This window comes from Pimephales promelas, chromosome 12 (assembly GCF_988280905.1).
Source record: "Pimephales promelas chromosome 12, fPimPro1.hap1.1, whole genome shotgun sequence".
NCBI lineage: Eukaryota > Metazoa > Chordata > Actinopteri > Cypriniformes > Leuciscidae > Pimephales > Pimephales promelas.
This window is the reverse complement of record NC_142780.1, coordinates 30,598,569-30,613,930: the sequence shown is the minus strand read 5'-3', so window position 1 is coordinate 30,613,930 and position 15,362 is coordinate 30,598,569. Positions and strand designations below refer to the sequence as shown.

The 15,362-nt window shown below is 36.5% G+C and overlaps 1 long non-coding RNA gene across 1 annotated transcript in view; it reads left to right on the top strand.

The window, feature by feature from the left end:
- LOC148977044 (uncharacterized) overlaps positions 1-15,362 on the top strand; it is a 65,462-nt gene that overhangs the window by 12,935 nt on the left and 37,165 nt on the right. The window contains exon 2 of the long non-coding RNA XR_016145783.1: positions 3,738-3,801. This is a non-coding gene — a long non-coding RNA (uncharacterized LOC148977044). The remainder of the gene's footprint in view (positions 1-3,737; positions 3,802-15,362) is intronic.

The window sequence follows — 15,362 nt, the reverse complement described above, 5'->3', positions numbered from 1 at the left end:
TTCGTTGTGTAAATTAGGAGTCTTGACCAATCAGGGTGTTTACCCTGAGTATATTTAGTGTTCACTGCGCCTTATATTTCAGTGTCAACAGCGTTTAGTTTCCTCAACAAGCTTGCCGCTGCCCTTTGAAACCACACACACAGTCCGTGCCACTTTATTTTGGAGCGATAAAAGGCTTTTGATGAAATCACTCTAAATCTGTAGAACGCTGAGACCAGAGGGATGACTCACTACCGAGAAGAGGAAATACAGTCAAATGAAATGACCTTCTGAACATGCCATGTTTCCCTCAGCTCAGACCTCTGCTTCCGTTGCTGCGTTGCGCTCTGGGTTTATGACATGAAACGCTGAACACACAGATTTTTTTTTTTTTTTAAATACCTGCTGCAGGTACCACAGCTTTCATGATTACATTTCTTCTGTCTTAAACATGCCCTGTCTGTTCTTTTCACATCTCCTCCCACACGTGTCTCAGATGTGTTGGGTTAAAAATAGACTTGATTAAACCGGCAAGTGAAGATCAGAGTGCGAAAGTCGGAGTGGAATACCGAACAGGAGAAAATCCCATGATTCACTGCTATTCATCAGTGACATTTCAGTACTCCACAACACAGGGATCTTAAAATAGACCGTTTTGTGTGACTGGGGACTTCGACATTAGAAGGAATAAATCAACAAAGCACTGACACAACTGCACACACATACTATAAAGTACTATAAAATTTAAAAGTAGGGTAGGCAATTTTTGGGGAGGCTAGCAATAGCAAGCTACGCTCTCAGAAAGTAAAAGCTGTCACTGGGGCTGTACCTTTTCAAAAGATACACTTTTGTACCTAAAGGCTGCATATTGGTACCTTACTGGTACATATTAGCACCTAAAATGTACATCTTAGCACCTAAAATGATGTACATATGAAACCTGAAATGTACATATATTAGCACCTGAAATGTACATCTTAGCACATAAAATGTACATATGAACACCTGAAATGTACATATTACTACCCAAAATGTACATATGAACACCTGAAATGTACATATTACTACCCAAAATGTACATATGAACACCTGAAATGTACATATTAGCACCCAAAATGTACATATTAACACCTGAAATGTACATATTAGCACCCAAAATGTACATATTAATACCTGAAATGTACATATTAGCACCTAAAATGTACATATGAACACCTGAAATGTATATATTAGCACCTAAAATGTACATATTAGCACCTGAAATGTACATATTAGCACCTGAAATGTATATTAGCACACCTGAACGACCGGGTGCTATTTGTGGCGGTACTGTCTGCAATGGAAAACGAGGCGAAAAGCGAGTCGAGTCGGTAATGGAAAAGCGTCATAAAATGGCAAGGCTCACATACTAATGAATTTATGAACCGTTTACAATTTTTTTTCATTTTTGCGTTTTACCATTGCTGAATTGGTCTCTGTTTGTCTGACTTCCTGAACCCTCTGAGATGGTTTTCAGGTCATATTTAGAAATATACTGGTATGAAATGTCATGACACATGACCTTGAGGACTGTACTTGTAATGAAGGAGAACTCATGAAAACTCGCTTCTAGTCGAGGAGTCGGAGATGAGCAGGTGCCCGGAAGCCAAAGAGCAAATTCATGTACTTTTTCTCTGTCTGCTCCCAGAACATTAACTTCTGCACTTATCAACTCTTCCAAGTGTATTTCTTATGGTAGGTTTATTTTTGTAAAGACACGTATATCTTGAAATCTTAGCTACAAAAAAAGTTGAACTGAACTTTTCCACCATTGGCCAGAAAGATCTTTGAAGGGTTTGACTTCATGTATACCTTGATTTAGTTTTTTTTTTTAATGTCTTCCTCATATTCTCTTTCTTTCTTTCTCTGTCACAGCCACAAATGTGTTTTTTTAAAAGCTGTTTTTATCACGCTGAAGCAGAGCAGTCACTCCCCCTCAATATGACACATTTCCGAGTTTAAGGTCTTGGGCATATTTGATGACCTTTACCGTCAGAGCCGTAACCTTTGTGTTAAAGAGTACCCATAGCCTGCAGGAGACATCACTTATGCATGTACTCCTGTGTAGCATCTTTTCAGGTGTATAGTTTAAAAGATGATGCTTTTCCTGCTCTGTAGATGTGCAAGCCACTTTTATCCACAGAAATCCATATGAAAACCTTTTAAAATGACATTTTGGAACTTTTTTTATTATTATTATAAAGTCTAGAGATAATGGGAAACATGGAGGAAGCACATCTTTTTGTTTGCATTTTTACAGAGTAATAGACTTTAGCTTCCTTTATATATGAAATTCAAATATATAAATCTGCATACTATCTGAAATCTATCCAGCTCCCATACTACTCTCCGTTGAAAATGAATGACTTCTGGTCTGTCATTTGTCAGAGATAAAAAGGTGGTTTCGGGCAATATTTACAATAGCATAGCATACTACTCAAACTGATTCTGTTGTAAATAATGTGTGTCCCACAATGCACCGCTCTCAAATTGACCTTTCATTTCCAGTGTACCGAAGAACAAGTGTTATATTCAGAATAGTGTACTAGCAAACTATATGCTTGTCATATAAATATATGGCAGAAGTATAAAAACTAATCAAAACTAATTCAGCCAGCATCACTTGTAGAATTAAATGTCCTATACCATTTTGTGACAATGTAGCATGCTATTTTTTCTAATATTTATATTTAAATACTGCATACACTGTTTAAAAAAAAATGAGGCAGTATACTGAACAGTATTCGTAGGATTACATCTGTAACAGCTTTCAGTGTTGACAAAACACTCAATTTACCCCAATTAACAGATAAAGATGACTGCAAACTTTTAGTCTTTAGATCGAGTACATCATTGAACTCAACTTATAAAACGGATAGTTCCAATCCTTGATTCTGATTGGTCAATAGCTGTGATTTATTCACGATAAAACACGGCTATGACCGCTTCATCCAACGGTTCTATTTATCATTGTGCACACTCTAAACAATTCTGGGTTGTTTTAACCCAAATTTGGGTCAAATATGGACAAACCCAAATGTTGGGTTAAAATTTTAATTGAAAATTTTATCCCAACTTCAACTTTTTTTTATTACATTTTTAAACCAACATTTGGGTTTGTCCATATTTGACCCAAATTTGGGTTGAAACAACCCAACATTTCATTTTTTAGAGTGCAACACTGCAGTTCCTATGCACTTTTTATTTGAGCTTTCATGCATATTACTCATTGGAACTTGGAAGTGGAACGTTGTTGCTGTTCATGGTCAGGGACTATTTTTTTCTAGCAGAAGGAAGTCTTTTAGTGATTTTACTTCATAAAAGTTGCACTAATACATATTTTTATTATGTGTAAACCGTTTTATAAAAGCAATAAAGTACTCGAGGCAAGTGCTGTATTGTGAATAAGTAACGGCTGAGTAACACTTCGCTTTGTGCCTAATAACGCCCTTCAGCCGTTACTTATTCACGATACAGCACAGCCTCACGTACCTTATTGCTTGCTTGCTTCAGTCAGACATTAATCAACCAGTTTGTTCTTTATCCTTATCTGTTGAAAGGTGAAACAATTGTGGGAATTAAGCATTTTTCTATTTTAGCAGATGTAAAGCTTGAATGCGGTTTTTGGGGATATAATCCGTGTTTTAGAATGTTTTGGGCTCAGGTCACATTCACATTTCTGCTCTTAATATACTTTCTGTCTCTGGTTGCTTTCTCAGGTTTGTCCCAGAAGGAAACCTCTGAGTCAGAGACATCGTCTGCCAACATGTTCAGCACCAAAAGGTCAGAGTGGTTGTTGTGGACACAGTGGTTTGTTGTTTGTTTTTGTGATCATTTGACAATGAATTTGAGGGCTAGATTTATTCGCTTCATTTAATCATGACCTCTTAGGGACATTATAAATCACTCATAGGTTAATGAAAATGCACTTACTTGAGATTGTTACATTTTTGCTGCCACTTTCTGAATGAAGGATTGTAAGGTTTACCCATACATTTGTCACAATTTCTTTGTTTTTCTGCATGTTTTCTCCCAAACATGTTGGGAACAATTATTTGCCCCCTTTTATTAAATACTTTTTTGCAACCTCATTGTTCCAAGATAACAGTTCTGAGTTTTCTCCTATAATGCCTGATGATTTCGGAGAACACCTGACAAGAGATCAGTGACCATTCCTCCATACCGAATCTCTCCAGATCTTTCAGATTCACAGATCCATGTTGTTCTCCTCTTCAACACTCATTTTCTATAGGGTTCAGGTCAGGGACTGGGACGGCCATTGCAGATGCTTGGTTTTGTGCTCAGTGTTGATTTTGATGATCACTGTCCTCTTAGATGATCCAAACATGGCCCATTATAAGGTTTCTAGCAGAGGTTGTCAGGTTTAGAGTTTAGATCTGTTTTATCTATTTGATCGAATCCATGATGCCATGTATCTGAACAAGATGTCCAGGACCTCTGGCTGAAAATTAGGCCCACAGCATTAAAGATACAGCAGAGTATTTCATTTTCCACATTTTCATCCCTGTGTGCCCCAGTGTTTGCTTTTTTTGTTTTTGTTTCATCTGACCATCTCCATCTTTAATACGGTGGGCCTAATTTTCTGCCAGAGGTCCTGGACATCTTAGATCATATATTGATCATATATTTACCAAGGCAAATAATTCTGACCTTATTTTTGGTGCATATTGTGCATAATTCCATCTTTTACCTATTTACTTATTTCCTTCGATACATGGTGGAAGCCTGTTGCCATTTTCTGGTCCGAATGTTTTCACATTCCCATTGCTTTATATTCCAATATCCAATAGTAGGTTTGTTGTTTTTGTTGAAATTTGCATAAATGTAATTTCCATAAAAAGTGACTGTTGAAGCATGAAACATGCATGGTTGAATTGTTTGCAAGACCAACAACATGCAATTAGAAAATAGATAGGGGGAGTTTTCATTTCATGCCAACTTCAAATAAGAGAAAATTTCCATTTTTAACAGCTCTAACAACTAAATGGCGCGTGTTTCTTTCCGCCTCCTTCGACGGGGCAAAGTTGCATAAATTATTTTCCATCACATTCCTTGTTCTCACTTTTTATGCAGTATGCATCCCATGATTTTCATTAAAAGAATATGTTGAAACCTGGCTAATGACCCTAATATTTAAATGACAACCCGACGCTATTAAGGGTACAGCGCATGAGCATATTGTTTTGAACCAATCTACATCCAGTATGGAGCTCTTTTATTGTTTGGGTTTGGGTTCTCATCAGAAATGTAATGGCTCATGTTTACATGCGCTTGTTAAACTGTAACGGGAACGCGGCTAAATTGAATCCTTCATCGCTGGGATTGTTTATTAAATGCATTACAGTCGGAGCAGCTCATTAAATGTTGCCCTGCCATCAGTCTTCTCGTGAAAAACGAGCTGTAGCTTTCTTTGATGTTGCAGTAATGCGTATGCGCTCTGGGCGGCAGATAAGGCTTCCTCTAATTAGACTTACCAATGTTTGCGTTTCAAAATTGGCTCGGGCAGTAAGAGCTAAACCCTTCCGCCTATGCCCCGGGCATTCGTCACATTGCAGTCGCTGCAATTATCTTGACCTCCCTATAGCTACGGTGTCACTTAAAATCCAGCATCTGACTTTGTGTAATGGAAAGAAGGTTCACTCTTCAGGTCTGTTTTGAGACAAATCACATTATAACTTAATTTAGTTTTGCATTTATGTGTGATTCCTGCGCACGGAAAGAGATAGGCTCCGATGAGTCTCCTTAGGATGCAGAGACTGAGCTGTCACATACAAGGTTGTAATTGCTGTCAGTGAGAACTCTCTCGATATTAAAGAAGAATCAATGAGTTGGACTCGAGCTACAGCGAACGGTGTGATGCTGTCTTAAACAGGAGGATGTCGTATTGTCAGGCTGAATGACATCATAAGGTAGTAGTGTCACCCTCTCGTGACACAAACTCCCTAACCTTGCCAAAGAGGGCGCTGACTTCAAGAGATAACCGTCTTCCGCATATGCAAATAATCAAGAAATATCATAAAGTGATATTCAGTCCTCATCAAAGGCACAATGATCTAATCAAGTCAGAATGACCTACAGAGATGCTGACTGACATTGGGAATGCTTTGGAGTTCTGAGATGAAATCGCAGAGATGTGTGGAGAGCTCAACCGATTACTGTTTGATCCCCTTTCCTGAGGGTGTTTTGATTCAGCGAGGGAAGGTTCATTAGCATAAAGGGGAGGGGTCTGAGTTATTCTGAGTAGGCCGTTTTTTCGGATTACAGGAGGGACGTGCAATCATCGGGAGCTGATTTTGGACTTCATGGTTCACAATTCATACTCTGCAAGAGACGCATGCAAGTAAAAATTGACTTTGACAAGTAAATACAATAAAGCCTTATTATTGGGAATAGCCACATTAGATTATTTTAAGTTGAATTGTGAGAGACGTGTCTTTCTTTCGTTTTTTTTTTCTTTCCTGTAGCTGTGGCACAGATTGTTTACATAAAGCCACCAAAATAAAAATACGAAAAGAAAATCACAATGTCTCTTCACATTTTTGTGACGCATGTAGGTTCTTGTGCATTGCACCGTAACTCAGAGAGTGATCTTTGCTCTCTCATGTAAAAAGGGAATTCAAAATTCAGAATTTTTTCATAGAAACCAAAAAATAATTATACACTTTCATGGCCGATAAGTAGTCGGGTGATTTGCAGTTGGATCAAATCCAAAATAATAACGATTGTCAGGTTGTAGTCTATTTAAATTAGTATCATAGAACATGCATACATTATACGCATGAATGAAAAAAAGGAGTCAAATTCTGTTTTTATTTGATTTGACTGATGGCTGCATGCACATTCCCCACAATGAATAATATGCACAGAATCAGACAGCTCAGAGATGACGCATCAGACATGATGTCCAACGATGGATGTTTTTGTCTTGTCTTATCTAAGCAGCCTAACTTGAACGTTCATCCTTCAGCTCTTGATTTTATTGACTGACGACACCACTGGCAGCTGAAAGTGTTTGTCTGAACTGTTTGTTTAAGATGTTTACTTCTGTCGTGTCGTGTGTGTGCAGTGTGTCTTCTCAACATAGGGTCCTTGCTGACGCACGTTGAGTCATCGGCTGTTTCTAGTTGCTGTGGCGATAGATGTATGCACTAATGATTAAAAAAAAACTCTTAAAACACACTTTTATCCACAAGTTTCCTACGCCCCATGAGGCCTTGCGTCAAAAGTGGGCGCGACTTCCGGTTGGAAGTAAACAAAGCGCGATTTGACATGCTTGACACTCGTTCATTCAACAGTTGACAGTCATTCAAGTTATAGCGATCCAAACTAGCTAACGATGTGGGAACACAACCTCAACGAAATTAAAAAGGGTGAAATAACAGTACCTTTACCCTCCGCAGTAGTTGATTGGGAGTATTATAATAACATTATTAATAATCAATACTCATCAAGGCATGGTGACAGACAGTTGTGTAAGCTGACAAACAATTAAAATAAAAAATACACACTTAGTCATTGTGCTTTGGAGTTTATTCAAAATTATAAATGAATGTGCTACTTGAATACATTAACTGGCACATTTGGTATTCTGTCAACACAGGCTTTGATCCTGAGTTTAGGTGTAGAAAACAGCCAAACACATGCTGATAGTTTATAGAACATTAAGAATTTAAACAAATGTACACAGGAAGATTCGTCGTCTTTTGGGAGGTGATGGAAACTACAGTCGTTGGCAGGATCAGAGACGGGCTCTGGCAGAATCACTCTGATTTCGTTTTCAGCTTATGTTCAAAACAATCCCGTTTAAGCCACTAAATTAGTTTAGTCCGGTTATACATACAACCGCGAGCAGCACATGTTGTCCCTGAGCTCCGTAACGACATCTCTCATAAAGATTTGCGTCTTTAAATAGTAAAATAATTCTCCGAAAAACAGCTAGCCTCTTCGCTAACTAACACACAAAATACCATTGGAATGCTACTTCCGCCGCGTCACCGGAAGTTTCACCCACTTTATTTTTTACAGGAGCGCCCCTCGGAAACTTGTGGATACTCTTGCTAGTTTATTTAAATTGTTTTGAAAATGAACATTTTCACAACAATTTGTATTCTACCACATCTCAAATTATGTGTTTGCTTTAAAAGCATTCTTTACTTGGCAGTAACAGTTATGGAATTAATTTTTTTAATAATATGGCAGACTCTTCTGTCTTGAAATTTCAGCCAGCATGTTATAGTATATGCTAAATAAATACATTTAATTTAATATTTTCATTAAAGGTAGTGTAAGCAATTTTTTTTAAAGAATAAATGCTTTCTGTTATACTGGTTGAAACTATCTTCACATCCTTATAATAGCAATCAATAATAGAATATAAAAACATGTAAATCTTCTGTGGAAGTTTTAGGACCAAAAAATGTTCGGCCAATCATTACACTCGGTCCAAATGCAACGATAGGATGTCCTACCTGCGTATTTCCATACCTCTGGCACACTTTTTGCCTAATTTAACGATTTTAGCTTGATTGCAAATGACGCCCATACATTAAAAATATTCAGTGCACAACTGATTTACCTTGATTTTTGTTTCATCTTTACAAATCATGTATATCAAATCAAGCATGCTCTTCACTGACACACTTGAGTTCTTTTTGCATTACCTTTCGTACACCAACTTTTAATAAAACCGTTGTTTGTGATGGAAAAGAAGCCTGAACTGAAAATAAGAATCAGACAGTCTGCATTTGTGTAAAAAAATAAAATAAAATACCACCGTTTCCATCCAATAAATCGTTTATGATTTCAAACTTTTTATTTGTGTTAGTTATATAATAGTTTTTATCAGTAGTAGCAGAAGTGCTTTTTACATGAAACAGTTAACTGGCAAACACAAGAGCATTTACATCTTTAGGGCAGAGCGGTGGATTTTTAAACACTGTAGAATGAACGCAGCTCCCCCTGCAATTCCCTGACCTATATTAAAATCTCTTAGACCACAGTACATTTATTTAAAGCTCTGGAGATATTAGAGGAGGGAGGGCTGCTATAATTTCAAAGTCATCATGGGTTGAGCAGAAATAGGGAAATTCTGATTGGCTGATTTATTTAGTAAAGTGGCTACTTTGAAAAATTTAAATAAAAATGCATTTTCATGAGTGACTCATTGCCACCCGTGGCACAAACACTGTCCCAAAAGTTAGACTTCATTACGCCGCCTCCTCAGATACATTCTTTTCTCCAACTTTCAAGGCGGGATAGCATCTGTATTCTTGCATGGTTTGCAACAAATTCTGTGAATATACACTCTAAAAAATGCTGGGTTGTTTCAACCCAAATTTGGGTGAAATATGGACAAACCCAAATGTTGGGTTTTAAAATGTAATTTAAAATTTTAGTGCATGCATTTTGAAAATATTCAAATTTAAAAAAACATATGTGCAAATAGTTAATAATTAACTTTGTTCATCAAGTTTATTAGTTTATGTTAAAACCATGGCTAAAACAGCGTAATCAAAATGGATTGGAAATTGATATGCAATTCAACATAAATCCTGAATTGAGAAATACACTTTATTTTAAGTGGCTTTAACTACTATGTACTTGCATTTAAATTAATAATTTGATACAATGGACTTATTGTGTACATGCATGTTTTTACATTGTACTTATATTTTAAAAATACCTGCATGTAATTACAGCTGTAATTAATTTATGTACACTCTAGAAATGCTGGGTTGTTTTAACCCAACTGTGGGTCAAATATGGACAAACCCAAACGTTTGGTTAAAAATGTAATTAAAAAAATGTGACCCAATGGCTGGGTTTGTCCATATTTGACCCAAACTTGGGTTGAAACAACCCAGCATTATTTAGAGTGCATGAATGAAATAATATTATCAATACAATATTGAAAAATATTGTTTTAAAACAATTTTGTAAGTACTGTGTTTTTATGCTATGGTGTCAACACTGTAAAAAAATATTGTTGGTTCAACTTGAAAAATTAAGTAACCTGGTTGCCTTAATTTTAAGTTCATTGAAATGGAAAAATTGAGTTAATACAATGAAGATTAATTTAATCATCTGAAACACAAAATATTATGTTATCTGAACTACATAAATTATTTAAGTTAATTTGACAAAAGAAAAAATGTTGTGATTACAAGTCATGAAAATATTTTTTTTTTACAGTGTAGGGCAGGTATAAAGAATTGCAAGATGTAAACTCAGAATTGTGATATATGAACTAGCAATTCTGGAAAAAAAAAGTCTAAATTGTGAGAAACTCGCAATTGTGAGGGGAAAAAAGTAAAAAAAATATGCTTCCATACAATATGGCTATACAAGAGCCGTTGAATAAATTCCCCTAAAAATAAGCTCAGGGACAAACCAAATTTGAATTAAAAAAAATCATATTGGTTATATGTAAATTATACTCTGTGTGACCTGCAGGAATGATACGCTATAATACGCTATGATATCAGCACATTATGGATATTTAAGTCTGAAAGATGAAGAAGAGTTATTTTGTTCAACTCTATTGAAATGAATTGAGTCATGAGCAGTGCTGTTTGTTGTGACTTCAGTTAAGATGCCTTTGTAGGCAGCAAGAAAGCCCACTAGGTTTTGTACCAGAGCTGTTGACTCAAACTCTTTATATGGTGAGTTGAATTCATTTAGGAGGACCGTTTTATGTGGCCATTTGCGTTATACCATCTCCATTTTCCAAGATGCTGTTCACAGTCTATTAAGGACTCCAGCTTCCCTCCATCTCTGTTTCAGTGCTACGATACGGTTGTTGGTTTTTTTTTTTTTTCACAGCCAAAAACTGAAGCGATTTTTATACCCCATTATATGAAGCTCAATTTTTATGGGATTATTTTTTTAGTCTGCGACTTTAACTTCAAAGATACTCTGATCACTGCCGGAGGTTATTCCAAAACACTATTTTCCATTTCTGATTGTAATTTATCGCTATTCCATATCTCTGTGATGTGTTTGGGTATTTTATTGCAATATTTGCATATTTAAGTGTTTTTAATTCACAGTTTAAATCACTAAGTCTTGATTGTGTGTGTGTGCAGCTTGTGTTTCAGATTGACCTCATGTGTCAAATCTGAGAACTTACTTTAAAGAATACCACAATAAATAAAGGTGCCTTGACTTATAAATAAAGGTGACTTGACTTATCTTTTAGATTTTATCAAATACGATCCTTTTGTTTTCTCTGGCAGGATTTAACACAATTCTCATCCTTCAAGTCACCTTTATTTTTATAGCACTTTTTACAATACAGATTGTATCAAAGCAGCTTCACAGTGAAAATAATACAACTAAGTTTGTGTCTAGAAAAAATTGTGTCATCGTCCACCAGCGTCAGCTTTTTATTGATGTTTTGCAAGAACAGAATGTTGTTTTTGAATTCTGGCTGCTGATTGGACAGTATGGCAGCGGGTGTTGTGGCAGGCGGTGATAGTAAGCTGCCATGATCATGCACTGAGTATTGAAATAGGTTTGCCAAGAAGCCCTGCGTCCTCACATTAACACTTCATATGAGCCGATTTATTGTCTAATTTAATTTCCAACTCGAACCAGCAGGTCGTTTATTCTGTCTTTATTTACTTACCCTCATGTTGTTCCTTCGCTGTGTTTTTTTTCCCCCTGTGGAAACTCTATATTCCAAGAGTGACTAAATAATGACAAAACATTTATTTCTGAGTAAACTATTCCTATAATAAGAGAGTTGTAGAATTGTGCAAGGTTTTTTTTTCTGTGTGCGTCTGTGTAAATGTGTTTTCAGCCACAGTTTCAGCAGAATACATCGGTCATGTGAGTCGTATTATTATTTTGTATATAGAGGCCTATATATTTTCGTCAGACATGAAATGTGTCTGTTCAGAGCTTGCGTCAGCAGTTTTTCTCCCCCTTTATACTTTTATTATCAAATCATGTCAGATTTTACACTAGACCTTTGATTACAAGTCTTTAAATGACCTAACCCTGCCACAGAATTGAACTCCCACTGCATTTCTCTCACACACAAACATTTGCTGACGATGAAAGAATGTGAAGATGAAATGTTCTGCCGCTGCCACTTCACATCGGAGCAAGGCAGTGATCCTCCACTGCGCATTTATTTGAATAAGTGACGTCATTTGTGTTTTGCTGGGCTCTCTGACGCAGCCGTTTTAGGACAGACAAAAAGGAAATTAGATCAGAACCTATTATTATACTGTATACCTTGAAATAAAGTGAAAAAAATATATATAAATTAAAAAAAAACAAAAAAAAACGTTTGTGTGTGTAGCAGTCTGTATCTAAAGGATTATTAGGAACACCATACTAATACGGTGTTTGACCCCCTTTCACCAGAACTGCCTTAATTCTACGTGGCATTGATTCAACAAGGTGCTGAAAGCATTCTTTAGAAATGTTGGCCCATATTGATAGGATATCATCTTGGAGTTCTACCACATCCCAAAGATGCTCTATTGGGTTGAGATCTGGTGACTGTGGGGGCCATTTTAGTACAGTGAACTCATTGTCATGTTCAAGAAACCAATTTGAAATGATTCAAGCTTTGTGACGTGGTGCATTATCCTGCTGGAAGTAGCCATCAGAGGATGGGTACATGGTGGCCATAAAGGGATGGACATGGTCAGAAACAATGCTCAGGTAGGCCGTGGCATTTAAATAATGCCCAATTGTCACTAAGGGGCCTAAAGTGTGCCAAGAAAACATCCCCCACACCATTACACCACCACCACCAGCCTGCACAGTGGTAACAAGGCATGATGGATCCATGTTCTCATTCTGTTTACGCCTCTACCATCTGAATGTCTCAACAGAAATCGAAACACATCAGACCAGGCAACATTTTTCCAGTCTTCAACTGTCCAATTTTGGCGAGCTCTTGCAAATTGTAGCCTCTTACTTTTTGTAGTGGAGATGAGTGGTAACTGGTGAGGTCTTCTGCTGTTGTAGCCCATCCGCCTCAAGGTTGTGCGTGTTGTGGCTTCACAAATTCCTTGCATTGAAGCAACTGCCATGTAATTGGTTGATTTAGATCATTTATAATCAACCAATTAAAAGTTTGGGGTCGTAACAGTTTTTAAAATTAGTCTCTTATGCTTAGAAATGTATTTTAAAAAGTTATTTATTCCTGTGCCGCAAAGCTGAACTTTCAGCATCATTACTTACTTATTTTACAGCCGTTGCATTTTAATATGCTGATTTGTCGCTCAAGAAACATTTCTTATTGTTATCAATGTTGAAAACAGTTGTGCTGCTTCATATTTTTGTGGAAACCTTGAAACATAATTTTATCAGGATCCTTTGAATAGAAAGCGACATGTTTCTCTGAGCATCCCTCCAGCTGTAGATAGAGGATGAGGAGTATCTGTCAGGTGTGTGTGTGAGCAGCAGAGACGGCAGGTCGGTTCCTGTTACCCCAGGAGCCTCTGCATGAGACCAGAGCGCCTGCTTCGTTTTTCTGTGTCTGAACCCATACCTCAGATCCTGTGAACAAACACACTGTTTTCACAACACTTCTAATAAGCCTTGGGAAATGCACAGCCTTTCACTTGCATATGGATTAGGAAGCATGATTTACAACTATAAGCTAAAAAGCCCACAAGTAATTGTATCTTAAAAAAGTGCTGTATTTGGAGTTAAATGGGTCATACCCTGCCACCCAAGGGTCCACTTATAAAGTTTTTTTCTCATTATTGAGTCATAATTTTTTTCAGCCTCTTTCTCACCCTTAAAATTAAATAGGATGAGTTTTTTTGCTGCTGTGCATTTCAACAGGCTGAGCCTGTTCTTTTTCTGCACTCACACACAGGCTGCAGGTTTAATATCAAGTTCAGTATAATTGCCCTATCCATTTTAACCAGCTTCTTTGCAAGCTTTATTACAGATTTTTCCACAGTTTTTCTGTATCTCTGTTCGAAATCTGTAATTGCATTTATTCGGGGAATCATCAACTTTACGTGGGTTGTGCCACGGCACGGCACTTCACTGCGCGGATTGATCCAATGTTTTGAGACGAATGTCACAGCGTCGGTGTTGATGCTGTCATTAGCAATCACAGATTCGACTTTTTGGAAGTATGAACAAATGAATTTTCACTGGAAAATGTAATCTGAACAAGTAACATCCACTTTTTTATGACCAACTAAGGGGAAAAAAACATCGTGCTGATAAAAATCTAACGATACCTTATATCATGTCAAACCGTGCAAATTATACTTTGTTCTCAAATTGTTAATGTTAACAACATCAGCATTGCATGACTACATTTAATGCAATATTTATCCTTGTCTACGCATGGGCCCAGTGGTCTCTTTTTTTTTTTCTGTAGCCACTCCGAAGTCTGAAGTCTTGCATTTTACAACGGGTGAATCTGGTGATTGTCGTTTGAACCTTTCTGGACCTGCTATCAAATTAATAAGTTTAATTCTATCAAGTTCTGTGAGAAAAGGCTATAAATCTCCACCTCCAACATCCTCTCACACAATATAGCTACAAGCCGAGACTTCATGTGACGTAATGACGCAAAGACATGCTCGAATCTCCTGCGGAAATCCACCAGTACCACTGGAATTAAAAACATTATTACAAGCTTACTGTTTTGAATCGAGTTAAGGCAAGCAGAGAGTTTTGAACACTGGGTGGTTATGTACTTGCTTAAATTTATTTTGGATAATTTTTATTCCAAAAAAAGTTACGGACTGCAGCTTTAAATTCTGACAGATTCACAAAAAAAGAAAGTTGTGGAAATACCGTTGTGGAATCTGTTTTTGGAGTTTTCAGTTCTGAAAGTTAATGTTTTTAGTACAATTACCTTTTTTTATTTTTAGTTGGCATGTTTATATTAGGGCTGTGCAAAAATTAATTGCAATTAATCGCATCCAAAATAAAAGTCTGTTTACATAATATATTTGTGTGTGCTGTATAGAATTATTTTGTAAATAAAAATACCTATGCATGCATGTATATATTTAAGAATTATTTACGCTTAAATTCTGTATATATATATATATATATAATCTATATTATATAAATATTTTATATATGAATAACACATTTTCTTAAATATATACATGCATGTGTGTGTATTTATATATATATACAAAATAATTATATACAGCACACACAAATGTATTATGTAAACACAGACTTTTATTTTGGATGCGATTAATCGCGATTAATTTTTGCACAGCCATAGTTTATATTTAAAGTTGCGATAGTCCTGTGATCCCTATTGTACATTTACATTTATTCATTTTGCTGACGCTTTTATCCAAAGTGACTTACAATTG